The sequence below is a fragment of the Canis lupus genome, chromosome 38 (genome assembly GCF_048164855.1).
Source record: "Canis lupus baileyi chromosome 38, mCanLup2.hap1, whole genome shotgun sequence".
NCBI classification, from domain to species: Eukaryota; Metazoa; Chordata; class Mammalia; order Carnivora; family Canidae; genus Canis; species Canis lupus.
Genome location: NC_132875.1, coordinates 20,266,752 through 20,279,294, shown reverse-complemented (window position 1 = coordinate 20,279,294; position 12,543 = coordinate 20,266,752). Strand labels below are relative to the sequence as shown.

At 32.4% G+C, this 12,543-nt stretch overlaps 1 long non-coding RNA gene across 5 annotated transcripts in view; it reads left to right on the top strand.

Annotated features, from left to right (window-relative positions):
- Positions 1–12,543, top strand: part of LOC140626657 (uncharacterized) — a 65,789-nt gene that overhangs the window by 37,782 nt on the left and 15,464 nt on the right. For 3 of the 5 annotated variants that reach the window (XR_012025706.1, XR_012025708.1, XR_012025705.1), the window contains one exon: positions 6,405–6,527. This is a non-coding gene — a long non-coding RNA (uncharacterized lncRNA). Of the gene's footprint in view, positions 1–368; positions 464–678; positions 715–6,404; positions 6,528–12,543 lie in introns of all 5 variants that reach the window. The other 2 variants (XR_012025707.1, XR_012025709.1) reach the window with 2 other exon arrangements.

The following is a 12,543-nucleotide window of genomic DNA, read 5'->3' as shown; positions in this document are numbered from 1 at the left end:
AGCACATATATATATACACACAGGTACACACACCTATGCTATCCAAGGTCATCATGTGTTTTGTAGAATTTCTTAAGAAGTTAATACGTTTCTCTGAAAAAAAATTGAACTACTTCTTCATAATTGCAGCCCTCGCTAGAATGTAGAACATAATAAAATGGTTTATATTAATATTATTGTTTGCTAAGGAGAAGATGTTTTTCCTCCTTCTATAAAAACAATAGTGTGGGATGTATACCATAATTTTGTAATGCAAATAATCTGTGTCCTAAAACAACCAGTGATATCCTGAAACGGGTTTCTAAAATAGAGCGAAATATCTTTCCCTTCAAAGGTAGTTCATGAATTAATATGTTTCATTCGCTTAGCACGGAGTCTTCTACACCAGCTTCCTGGATAAAAGTGATTTTAAACCCTGGCCTTGGACCACTGGATTAGGCTTCATCAAAGAAAAGTAGTTGAGGTAGGAAGGATATATACAGTAGTTGTAATGTGTCCTCTTTCAAACCCTAGATTTCCACCTTCCAAATTTAGAAGTTTAGCAGCCAAGTCTCTGACTCAGTTCCTCTTATACTCAATTATGATGCATTTCTTTATCCTTAAAACCTTGTTTAACACTTATTTTGGGTAACAAGTTTTTTTTTTTTTTTCCGCTTGCCTATTTCAATTTTAAACGAGACCATTTCTATGAGACTCCTGAAGAATACAGCATCGGTAGGTAATGCTATTTTTCTTTGCCAATTTCTGTGGCATCTTTGTGGTGGTGAAATGCATCTTTGGTGGGGGGACTCAATTGCTAGAGAATTCCAAACCTTTATCTCTAGGTTACTTCTATTACTGAAGTAAGTGACCCTACAGTAGAATAAAAATCAAACCTAGTTTATAGTCTTAAGGCCGTAGGAGGTTAAATTAATTCACTTACCAGGTCTGCTCCAGCATTTGTCCCTAGAGAATTTTTCCCGCCACCACTTTCATAATATTATTTTTCATTGTCACTGAGTGCAATTATTTTTCACGTTAGTCATTTCATCAGTGCAAGGGAAATATGCTCATGCTCCTTCACAGCTCTTTCCTGAGTGACCTGACTGCCTACATGTCTTTTCATTTTATGGACTCAGGAAACGGATTGTAGAGAGAAATGTAAATGGTAAGATTTTGGTCCCCATCTTAGTTGGCTCCTGGAGGCAGCAACTTCTCTCCTTCTTTATTGTCTCCTGCTCCTCCTTCACTTTTTGCTACTTATTTCCCCTTTTCATGGACTTTTACCCAATAAACTTTAATTTCTTCCCTAAATTCTCCCAAATATTTCCATAGCTAAATGTTCCATACATTGTTGGGTTTGTTTTTTTGGTTCTTGCTTTTTAACTCTAATTGAATGCTCTGAGCAGGGATATCCTTTATCATAACAGAGTGATCAATTCAAGGGTATTTTTTTTTTTTTTTGTCCAGGCCTATAGAGCCACTTTATCTGACTATATAGCAAAACTATGGGCTACAGATCAAGCATATGAGTATCCAAATAACTCCTAGAGGATAGGAGCTCCAATTCCACTGCTAAATATACAATTTTCATCTCTTGCCTTGCTTTTTGCCATCAAGAATTAACTATATTAAAAGGATATTCTTGACAGTTTCCCAATAACAATTCAGCCTTCAACCCAGGAAATCCCATCAATAGATCACATAGACTGCTTTGTGGTGGCTGGGAGAGATTCAGTGGTTTAGGCTATGCAGCTAACAGTGCAGGGAGATCTTAAAAGATCTCTATCCTTGACACTATGGATAAATAATATGAATGCTCCTGAACCTCCTTAGAGAGTACTCTTGAATATATCACTTCTTTATAGTTCAACCTTGTTATGAAATCTTTTTACTCCTTGAAAGTCTCTCTGACACCACTTAAGACAGGATCAGAATTCCTAGTCTAAGAACCATCTGAAGTCCTTCAGGGATAGTTTGGACCAAATACAGTAGGAACAAGCAAGAAATTGTCTTTTGAGTAGACTACAATAGATAGCTATATATCCAGTTCAAAGTACAGAAACATTTCACTGAGAAGACCTACCAGTTTCTACCAAAGGTCTCAGTCTGTGTAGATACTGATATTTCTAATATCGATAAGAAGTTAGATCATAAGGACCTCTATAACAGCTTTTGCCACTGACCTTTCTGTAAGTGTTAACCAAAGCTATAAGGCTATACCAGTTCCCTTTGGCTTGTGGCTCATCTTCTGAGTCTTTACCTTAAGTTGGAGACACCAACATATTTAGTCCTGGATAGTCTACGTTAAATTCTAGGAATGGTCTACTTTATACTGACCAATAGAGCTCCTCAAAGGTGATTCATGATCATTAAATTGCTGGCCTCAATCATTTATTTAATCAGAACAAAGATCTCTTGTTTCTTGTTGCCCTCCTGGAGCTCTGAATTGCTTTAATGTTTACTAACAACAACAACAACAACAACAAAATAAGCAGTTTAAACTTTCACATTTAGCATGGTAAACTGAAACTGAGTGGGAAGAGTCTTGGCTAACACCCTTACTTAAAAAAGTAAAGGCAACCTACTCCATTCATACATTATATCTATATCAATTATGTACTTAATTAAAAGGAAGTACCATCACTGGAATATTTCCAATGATGCTTTCCAATTCCTAACTTAATTCCCACCTTGGTTTCCTCCATCCCTGCATTGCCATACCCACCTAGTTTCATATTAAGATCTTTTAGGTTACCTCTTAGGATTTTAACAATCCTAAGAAGTTTTGCCTTGCAGTTTCAGGCCACTTGTATGTAGCCTTAGACTCTCTTCCCCTATTGTTGAGCATTCTCATGTCAGCCTCAACATTGTTTTGTTGTTGCTTGCTTCTTTGTTCTGTTTTCTTAAAACTGTTGTTTTTCTAGATCATGACCCTTATTATTGGATTTGAATTCCTCCAGACCATGGCAAATAGAACAAATAGAGAATTAGAATAACAGAATACTAACATTAACAATTTTATATATGACTAACACAAGTATCTATAAAAAAATTAAATTCTTCCCTCAGATCATATACAAATACTGATTTCCCATTGATTAAAGTCTTACGTGTAGGAAGCAAATTATTAAGTCATTTAGAAGAAAATGTAGAAAATATATTTAAAACATATATTGGGATATTAAAAATCACTCATCCTAAACTTCCAGCTTAGAATTATATGGCTCAAACATGCAGAGAACTAAGCCTTTGCTACAGTCAAAAATCCATGCTGGGGCTTCTCATCACTCTCCATTTTTTTTTTTTTTAATGTTCCAGCTTCTATCTTGATGTCAACCTCTGTGTTTAATTAATTTTAATGACCATTCAAACTATGTAATTCTATTTCCAAAATCCTATCTTTTCATTTCCCTGACTTTTCTCCATCAGGAATCTTTACCTGATGTTCCCTTAGCCTCCCACTTCCAGTGTCATATCCTGGACTATTTTATGTCTAGTAGCTATCATTTCAAATATGCCATTCTGACCATTATCTCTAAAACTCATCCTTTCTGCTTTTTCCCACCGTTTCATACCATCATGATTTCACTTCCCTTTTGAAATCAAATTTTATAGATAATAATTACTATTTTTCACATGTTTATATTTTCAACTTTTGACCCTTTCTCACTTATACTATTAAGCAATATATTCCCCTGGTTAATTATGAAAGTCAAAACTATTGTAACTCAAGAAAAATAAACAATCTGAAATTCATGATTATCCTTATAACCCACTCTTATCAGGCCTCAGCCATCACCAACACATTACTGGCTTAAACTGCAAGTAATATTTTCAAACCAGGCACTTCTTACCACTTACCATGTTACAACTAGTCTGAATTCTCTCTAGAATAGTGCAATATTATTTTTCAAGATTTTATTTATTCATGAAAGACAGAGAGAGAGAGAGGCAGAGGGAGAAGCAGGCTCCATGCAGAGAGCCCGATGCAGGACTCGATCCCGGAGCCAAAGGCAGATGCTCAACTGCTGAACCACCCAGGTGTCCCTGCAACATTTGTCTAACTGGTTGGTCATTTACCTCTGTACTCCTTCAAGTGCTTTCTCCAAATGACAACATGAGTTAAAATGTAAGTCTGATAAAAAACTGTTAATGGCTTCTCATCTCTCTCAGAGTAGAAGTTAAAGTTCTTATACAGGTGTATGAAAGCCAGTAGGCCTCATATACAGATATATAGGAATCATACAAAGATTGTTCTCATCAGTATTATTTGTAATGCTAGATACAGGGCAAATAGGATGGTCTTTAGACATCTACATTATTACTCCTTTTTGCTTCAGGAGAAGAAATCATTGCATTTGGTTAAGTTGGAAATGTACTGGTCATTATTTAACCCAACCCCAAAATAGGTATGAAGTAATAAAAGTAAAATCTCTAAGCTGTTGAATCTAATGTTAATAACACAAGAAGAAACATGGTGGCAGTGAGGGTCATCTCTTTTTATCTCTGGTTGACCCTGGCTTTCTCTTTCTCTAGTAACAAAAAATGGATTATATAATCATATTCACATATTGGCATAGACATAACACCGGAGGAGAACATAATACTGAAAGAAACAGATTCAAGAGAGTAGACAGCTTTGTGCATACAATAATATTAAATTTGTATTTTCGTCTTTTCTTTTCATCTATCTCAATATGATATTTTACATATAGTAAATATTCAATAAAAAAGAAAATAAAATTCTCTGGATATCATCATACATAAATTGCCAGATTGAGTATTTCTAAGCTTCATGAGATACTGCTTATTATAAATAAAAGTATAATATTTGGAGCCATTAGACATAGACTTGAATCCTTGTTCTGAAATGTACTAGTCATGTTTTCCACTTTCTCTAGACCTCTATGACTTCATTTGTAAACTAACATACATTACACTGATCGCCATTGAAAGATTAATGTGCAGTAAATGACTGGCAAACAATAAATACCCCCAAATTGGAGCTTGTACAATCATTTATAAATAAAGAAAACATACTCTTTCACACAGATTTCATGCTTTGGTCCCCTCACCTTTAGCCTGTACTATATACAGACCTACCAGATACTGTTTCAGATTTTTGTTTTGATGAACACTGGGTGTTATATGCAAGTGATGAATCACTGTATTTTACTCTTGAAACTAATATTACACTATATGTTAACTAATTAGAATTTAAATAAAAAATTGAGATGTTAAATTTTTTTTAGTATGACCTGCTATGTTAGTGCATTGCATTTGAACATCATATGTAATATTGTTTCTGTTTTCCCACCATTATATTGTCCTATGATTCTAGCATATTTTGGTTTCGTTTTAGTGGTCATTGCATAATACAATAAAAAGTGTTTTAAATGCTGAAACATTATAAACCCTAAATTACTGATAGTTATTATTATTATATCCATGTGATTCATTTGTAAGACATGATATTAGTCAACTGAACCCTAAACTTGAAATCACAAACTGTACAAGGAATAGTAAAGAGAATATTTATTTGTCACTGTTATATAACACAATCAAAGCACATTTTATTTTCCAAGGTTATATTTAAATAAGTTATTGGCATATTTTATTTTAAAGATAACTCTTTGGTACTTGATACTCTGAAAACATGAAACATCAATGTTATTAGAAAAATAATAGTCATCATCAGGAATCTCACATAAAAATTTGTTATAATCATTAAATGATAGTTGTTGATCTATAGGTTTGTTGTTGATCATAGGTTTACTTACAATATCTTTAAAATATTATCCTTTTAATGCCTCAAAAATAAACATAAACATAAAAGGTAATATTATAGATTGCATTACACATGCTTTTTAAGCCATACATAAGATATCCATTGTATGTACATTCATATATATATATATACATGTAGTATACACTACATTTATATACTATTTATGTCATATATAGAAAGCATGTGTACACAGTTATATATAAATTTTAAATGTCTAAGCATTAAGTTATATACATATACAGGGCTTTTCTAAAATATTTCAGCATATATTATATGACAAATGAGTTCTCATTTTGTATGTGGTAAAATAATCAGGAAAATAAATTTCATGGTTATGCACATAATGCTTATATATACATTATTGCTTATGTATTTAAAATTAGTTAGAAAACAAGGATGCAATTCATTTCTTTTTTTACAGTTATTTCAGTTAAACCATTGCCAGTATTTGAGAGAAGTTCCTTTTTTTAATTTATGGAAAAGTTTATCATAACATAAAAATACATTTTGTTTATATAGCTTTAGAATAAACGATGGTAACTTTCATACACCATTTAGAAATGGTTGCAACTGCCTGCATTCTGAGTTTCTTCATGAAATACACATATATTTTTTCCTTCTTTCTTCTCCATAGGGGCAAAAGGACTATAAATTTACCATCTGCTCTAAGACTTTTTGGCCATAAAGACTGCAGTTAAAACTATGTTAATAGCTCAGTTCAGACAAGAATGATTCCTTAATTTTCATGTCTTATAGGGTAAGTTAATTAAATCCATTAAGGCTATTTTATCACTCCATAGGCTACTCAGGTTTTTGTTTGCTTCCATCTTATAATTCCAGACTAAATTCTACATATCTGTTATTTTCATAATTTCATTTCTACTAAGCCTGTTTTTGTAACATCCTGTTTCACATATTTAAAAGTTAAAATAAGTTTTAAATGGTTTAAGAGGCAGGTTGTTACTAAGATTAAAATTGTTTTGATATTGAATAAAAATATATATCATTGAGGAAAATAACGCATCTAAGAGTCTGTTTATGTCCAGTATCATGCTGAAAGCATGTGCATAAAGGAGTATACATATGACCACAAAGATGGAAAATTAAATTCTGGAGCTGCGTGATCTTTACTTTGACAAATCCATAAAATGCCCAAAAATACACTGTAACAAGCACATTATAGGGCATACTTATAAATACTTACAGGGAAAATATTGTCAGTCTTTTGTCCTTAGTTTCTGGTTTAGTGTTGAGCACAGAGTAAGATGTTCATGCTTTCAGTTTTGAGCAGAGTGCTTTGGGGAGATAGAAAAGTGACAAAATATGTTTGGGAACATGGGAAAGGCTTATTGGAAGAGTTTTATTGATTAATAAAATTTGTCAGGTTGAAAAATAAAGGAACGCAGATATGTCAAAAAAACCCGCAGGTTATTCATGTAGTGATTCCCTAAACTTATGAGTGACTCAGAAGTTAATGAATAATTCTGCAGGATATTTTAACATTTCAAACCAAAAACTCATTCATTTATTCAGTTGATAGGTATTTATTGATTGCTGACTATTCAGCCTGAGGATATGGTGGTATTCAAGATATATTGAGTCTATCATGTAGTAAGAAAGAATAAAAGGTAGGTATAGTGTATGATATAGGTAAGGATAAGATGGTATAGGAGCACATAATGGAGCATCCATTCAAGTCCTGACAGAAAAATTTCTCAGTAAAATAGGTATTTAAATTAAGGTCTTTTAAAATTGTTAAATGCAAAAGCATACACAGGTTTGATTTCATTTGTATAAAGTTCGAAAAAGATGAAGCGAACTGTTGGAGGGACGCATGTTTATGTTGTAAAACTATAAAGCAAAGTGAGCAAGGAAATGATTACTACAAAACTCAGGATATGAGTTTTCTGTAGCATTGAGGGAGAGGTCTATGATTGAAGAGAAAACATGAAATCTAGAAGGTTTTTGGAGTGTTGGCAAGATTCTATTTCTTGACTTATGTAGTGTTACACATGTTTTCATTAATAGGGATTGATTATAATTCATAGTTATGTTGTATGCATTTTTGCATATGTTTTTAAATCTTTCAATAGAAATTTTAGAACTAGAACACAAAGGAGGCAGAAATAGAAACAAATCCAAGTCCAGTTATATTAGTGATCCCAAATGAATGGTATTAAAATTTCTACATTAAGAAAATTCAGCTATATATTTTTTCTTCAAGAGATACTCCAATGCATATAAACATGAAAGGTTTGAAGTTATGATGTCAAGAAAATATAAAGATCTCAAATTATAATAAAAAAATAGTTGGATAGATACATCATGTAAAATAGGCTTTTGGAAAAAAATGCCTTCTTAGTGACAAAGATTATTACTACACACTTTATAAAATATTTAACTCAACAATAAGATATAACAACCCCAAGATGATGTGAACATGAGAAAAATCACAAATAAAAGAAATATAAATAGACCTTAACATGAAAAAAATAACGAGAACGATAACAGTACAGTAAGAGGTTTCTATAAACTCCACTCAATTGTTGATGTTTTAAGGGCAGATACTAAGTAAAAATTAAGATACTTAATTCTTCCTGTTGAAAATAAGAAAAGAGTTGGCCTCCTTCCTTTTTCATAGAATATTTATTTCAAAAAATTATAATTGTGTACGTAAAGTCTTCTTAAAGGCTACATAGGCCTCTTTTCAGCTTTAAGAGCTAGGGAGATCTTTCTCAAGGAGAGGGGAAATGTTTGAGATGGAATTCTCCAGGAAGAAAGTGACCATCTCTCAGTGTGTCTGCGGGAAGGTAGGAACTTAACTTAGACCTTATTCCAGACTACTTCCTGTCATAAAGATATTAGAAGTTGATTTTTCCTTTGGATAAAGTCCATTAATGAACACAGGTGGTCTCCCCAGTTACAGATAAATCTAGGATGAGCCATGTGTGACAACTGGTGCTGTCACATTCTCTTACTTGAAGACTATGCATTTTGAGAACATATATGTAATGGCTTATTTCTGCTTGGCTCATAAAAAGGTCAGATTGCCTTCTGTCTTTGCATTCTCTTAATGAATTTCTATGATGCACATAACAGTTGCTATAATGCTTATTCACTAATAACACTGATTTTTTTTTCTCTTCTACCTTTGTAAAGAGATTTCCTGGGTTGAGAGGAAACTTTGTTTTTAATTAGATTTACCCAACTATTTGCAAGAAGCCTTAATTAGCACTAAGACCAACTGGATTAAAATACCTACAAATTTGGGAATTTAAGATACACACATATAAATAACTCAGGGATGAAAGAAGAAATCATAACAAAATAATGATGTTCAAGCTGAATTTTAATGAAAACATTTTCTATCAAAATGTGAGGTTCAATGAAAGTGATTTTTTTAAAAAGATTTTATTTATTTATTCATGATGGACAGACAGAGAGAGAGAGAGAGAGAGAGAGAGGCAGAGACACAGGCAGAGGGGGAAGCAGGCTCCATGCAGGGAGTCCCATGCAGGACTCGATCCCAGGACTCCAGGATCACGCCCTGGGCCAAAGGCAGGCGCTGAACCGCTGAGCCACCCAGGGATCCCCAGTAAAAGTTATTTTTAAAGGAAAATGTGTGGTGTGGAAATTGATGAGGACCAACCAAATGAGAATAAGCAAAGGTTTATTCAGAGCCTGCTGTAGCAAGGAAGTCAGCCAACATCACTTGTGTTTGGGCAGAGACTCAAATGCAGAAGAAGAATGGAAAAGCTTTAGAATTATCCGTTAATCTTTGCCTATTGGAAAACTAGATCCAAGAGGGAAAAAAAAAGTAATAGATCACAACAACATTATGTCTATGACAGAAAAGCAAGTAATTAATAATTAATTAATACATAAATAAAATTGGTGTAAAAATAATAGATCAACCTAAGTAAGTATGGAAAGAGCAATTTAAGGAAAAGCAAACCTTATAATGATAGAAGCTATCTAACAACTAGGGAGAATAGGGAATTTCCTTATCTACCATAAATCTAGTCAATATTCTGCTGTAATGTTGAATCATTAATAGTATTGTATTGGAAATATCAAGATTAAAAATATAAGAACCAAAAAAATATATATATAAGAACCAAAACATAACATAGGAGATAGAAAAATCAATAGAATACACATAAGGATGCTTTAAAAAAAGTAAAAGGGCTTAGTTAGGTATATTTATATTAAGAACTATATATAAAAAATAAATGTTTAACTAGGGACCACAAATATTTAAAAACATGACTTTTTAAAGAGACATCAATTATAGTTGATACGATTATAATGTAAATATAATAAAATAATTTACCTAAGAATGAATGTAACAATAGCTATGTAAGACTTTTACAGAGAAGTTTATTTATTTATTTATTTTTAAAGATTTTATTTATTTATTGATGAGAGATAGAGAGCGAAAGAGAGAGAGAGAGAGAGAGGCAGAGACACAGGCAGAGGGAGAAGCAGGCTCTATGCAGGGAGCCTGATGTGGGACTCTATCCCGGGTCTCCAGAATCAGGCCCTGGGTTGAAGGTGGTGCTAAACCGCTGAGCCATCCCGGCTGCCCTATAGAGAAGTTTATAAAACTTCACTGAGCAACATTAAGAAAACATGACAAACCACCATCGGGAAAACTCATAATCATAAAAATATTAGTCTTCCTGAAATTGATCTATAGATTCAGATTTCATTTTTCTGTATCTTGAAACATTTCTTTCATCAACCTAAGAATTATTTCATTACTCATAATTACTTCCAATTTATGCTCTTTGGGACTTTAAAAACAGCAAATGGAAGAATGATGGAAACATCTAAGCAGATAGTATAGGAGTGAAATTGCTCATTGCTATTAAATCATCTTTCATTTTCCTTATTGCGTTGCTCACTATAGTACATCATCTTGACAGAGAAATGAAGAGTTTATATATTTAGCTTTTTAATTATTTATTTTATTTTGGTTTTCATTGGACACTCTTCAGAATTTTTATTTTTTCTTCATCTTCATCCCATATTGACATTAAGAAGAAAATTAACAGAAGTTTTAAAATTATGTAATGAATCAGAAGATGAATGAAAAGAGACCCATAGTGGCAATCTAGATGCTAATGATCATGGTGAATTTGACTTTGTAAACAAGATTTATTAGTCTTCAGTTGATGACTAACTAATTGGATTTTTTTTAAAAATAAACAAGAATTAGCCCATAAATAAGTATTTATAAAGACAAAGGGAATTAAGGTGTCTCATACTTAATCATTGAACAGCAAGGACTATACAACTTAACTTTTGTGACAAGTACTTAGATTATTCCATTTTGCTGAAGATGTGACATACTTTTATTTTTTATGATTATTATTTAATTGATGCAGTTGTAAGTAGACAAATGTTGAAGGCAGGAATGTACAAAAAGTTCATTGAAAGGAAATAAATGGGGTAGAAATTTTAAAAATATTGGACTAATATTCATAGCAATTAGTTGGACCAGTATGAAATTGGCCTTCAAAACCGGGAAAACATGAATTAAAAATTTGGTTTTGCTATGCTTAAATTTCTATTAAAAATTCTAAGAGGGATGCCTGGGAGGCTCAGAGGTCTGGTGCCTGCCTTCGGTCCAGGGTGGGGTCCTGGAGACCTAGGGTTGAGTTCCATGTCAGGCTCCCTACATGGAGCCTGCTTCTCTCTCTCTGCCTCTCTCTCTGCCTGTGTCTCTGCCTCTCTCTCTGTAACTCTCACAAATAAATAAATAAATAAATAAATAAATAAATAAATAAATAAATAAAATCTTTAAAAAAAAATTCTAAGAATGTTGTTTACTACTGTTGGAAAAATACTTACAAAATCATTTAAAAATATTTTTAAAGATAATTTAAGATGTTCTTTGGATCCAGTTAGTAAGTGCTGTTGACTAATTTTCCTGTTAAACTGAGGATGAATAATCAAAGATCTATAAATTAACACCAAAATGTGATGACATTTTATGCTCATTTAGACAATACCAAATTTTGGTAGACTGTGGAGTAACATAAATATGTATATGGCTTGTGGAATATAAACCAGATGACTATCTTGCAAAACAATTTGTGATTATATTTAAAACTTATATATATATATATGTATATATATAATATATATAATTCATAGCAATTGTTTGTACCAGTATGAAAAATATATATATATATATACACTACCATGAGTTAGCCATTTCCCCCCCTAAGTGCTTACCCTAAAGAAACTCCTGTGTATATTTAGCAGATGATATGGACAAGAGAACTTATAGCAGCAGTTTTCACAAAAGCAAATGATTTTATTGATTAATTAAATTTAAAATAGTCACAGAGAAGGATATTCAGCAAGAGTGAAAATGTATTGAACTACATTATAAGTGATAACATGGGACAGAGCTGAGAAAGGTACTATAAGAGAGTAAAAAACTCATCTAAAGATGATTAGGTTTTAGGATATCACTTCAGATAGCCTAAGCAATAAGAAATTAAATAAAAAACAATCCAAAACCCATCAGAACTAAATTAATATAATCCAGGTGCATATGCATATGTAGAGAACTAGCCTAACAAGGCATAAAGCTGATAAACACATTACTGTTCAGGTGTGCGATAGTTTTGAGGTGTTTGAGGAAGATGGGTCAGGAAAATCATACCCCAAAATGGGTAGGTAAATCAATTATGATCTACTACTTAAACTGCAGGTGAATTAATGTGTCTTTGTTTTATTAGGCTTTATAAGTTACTTAT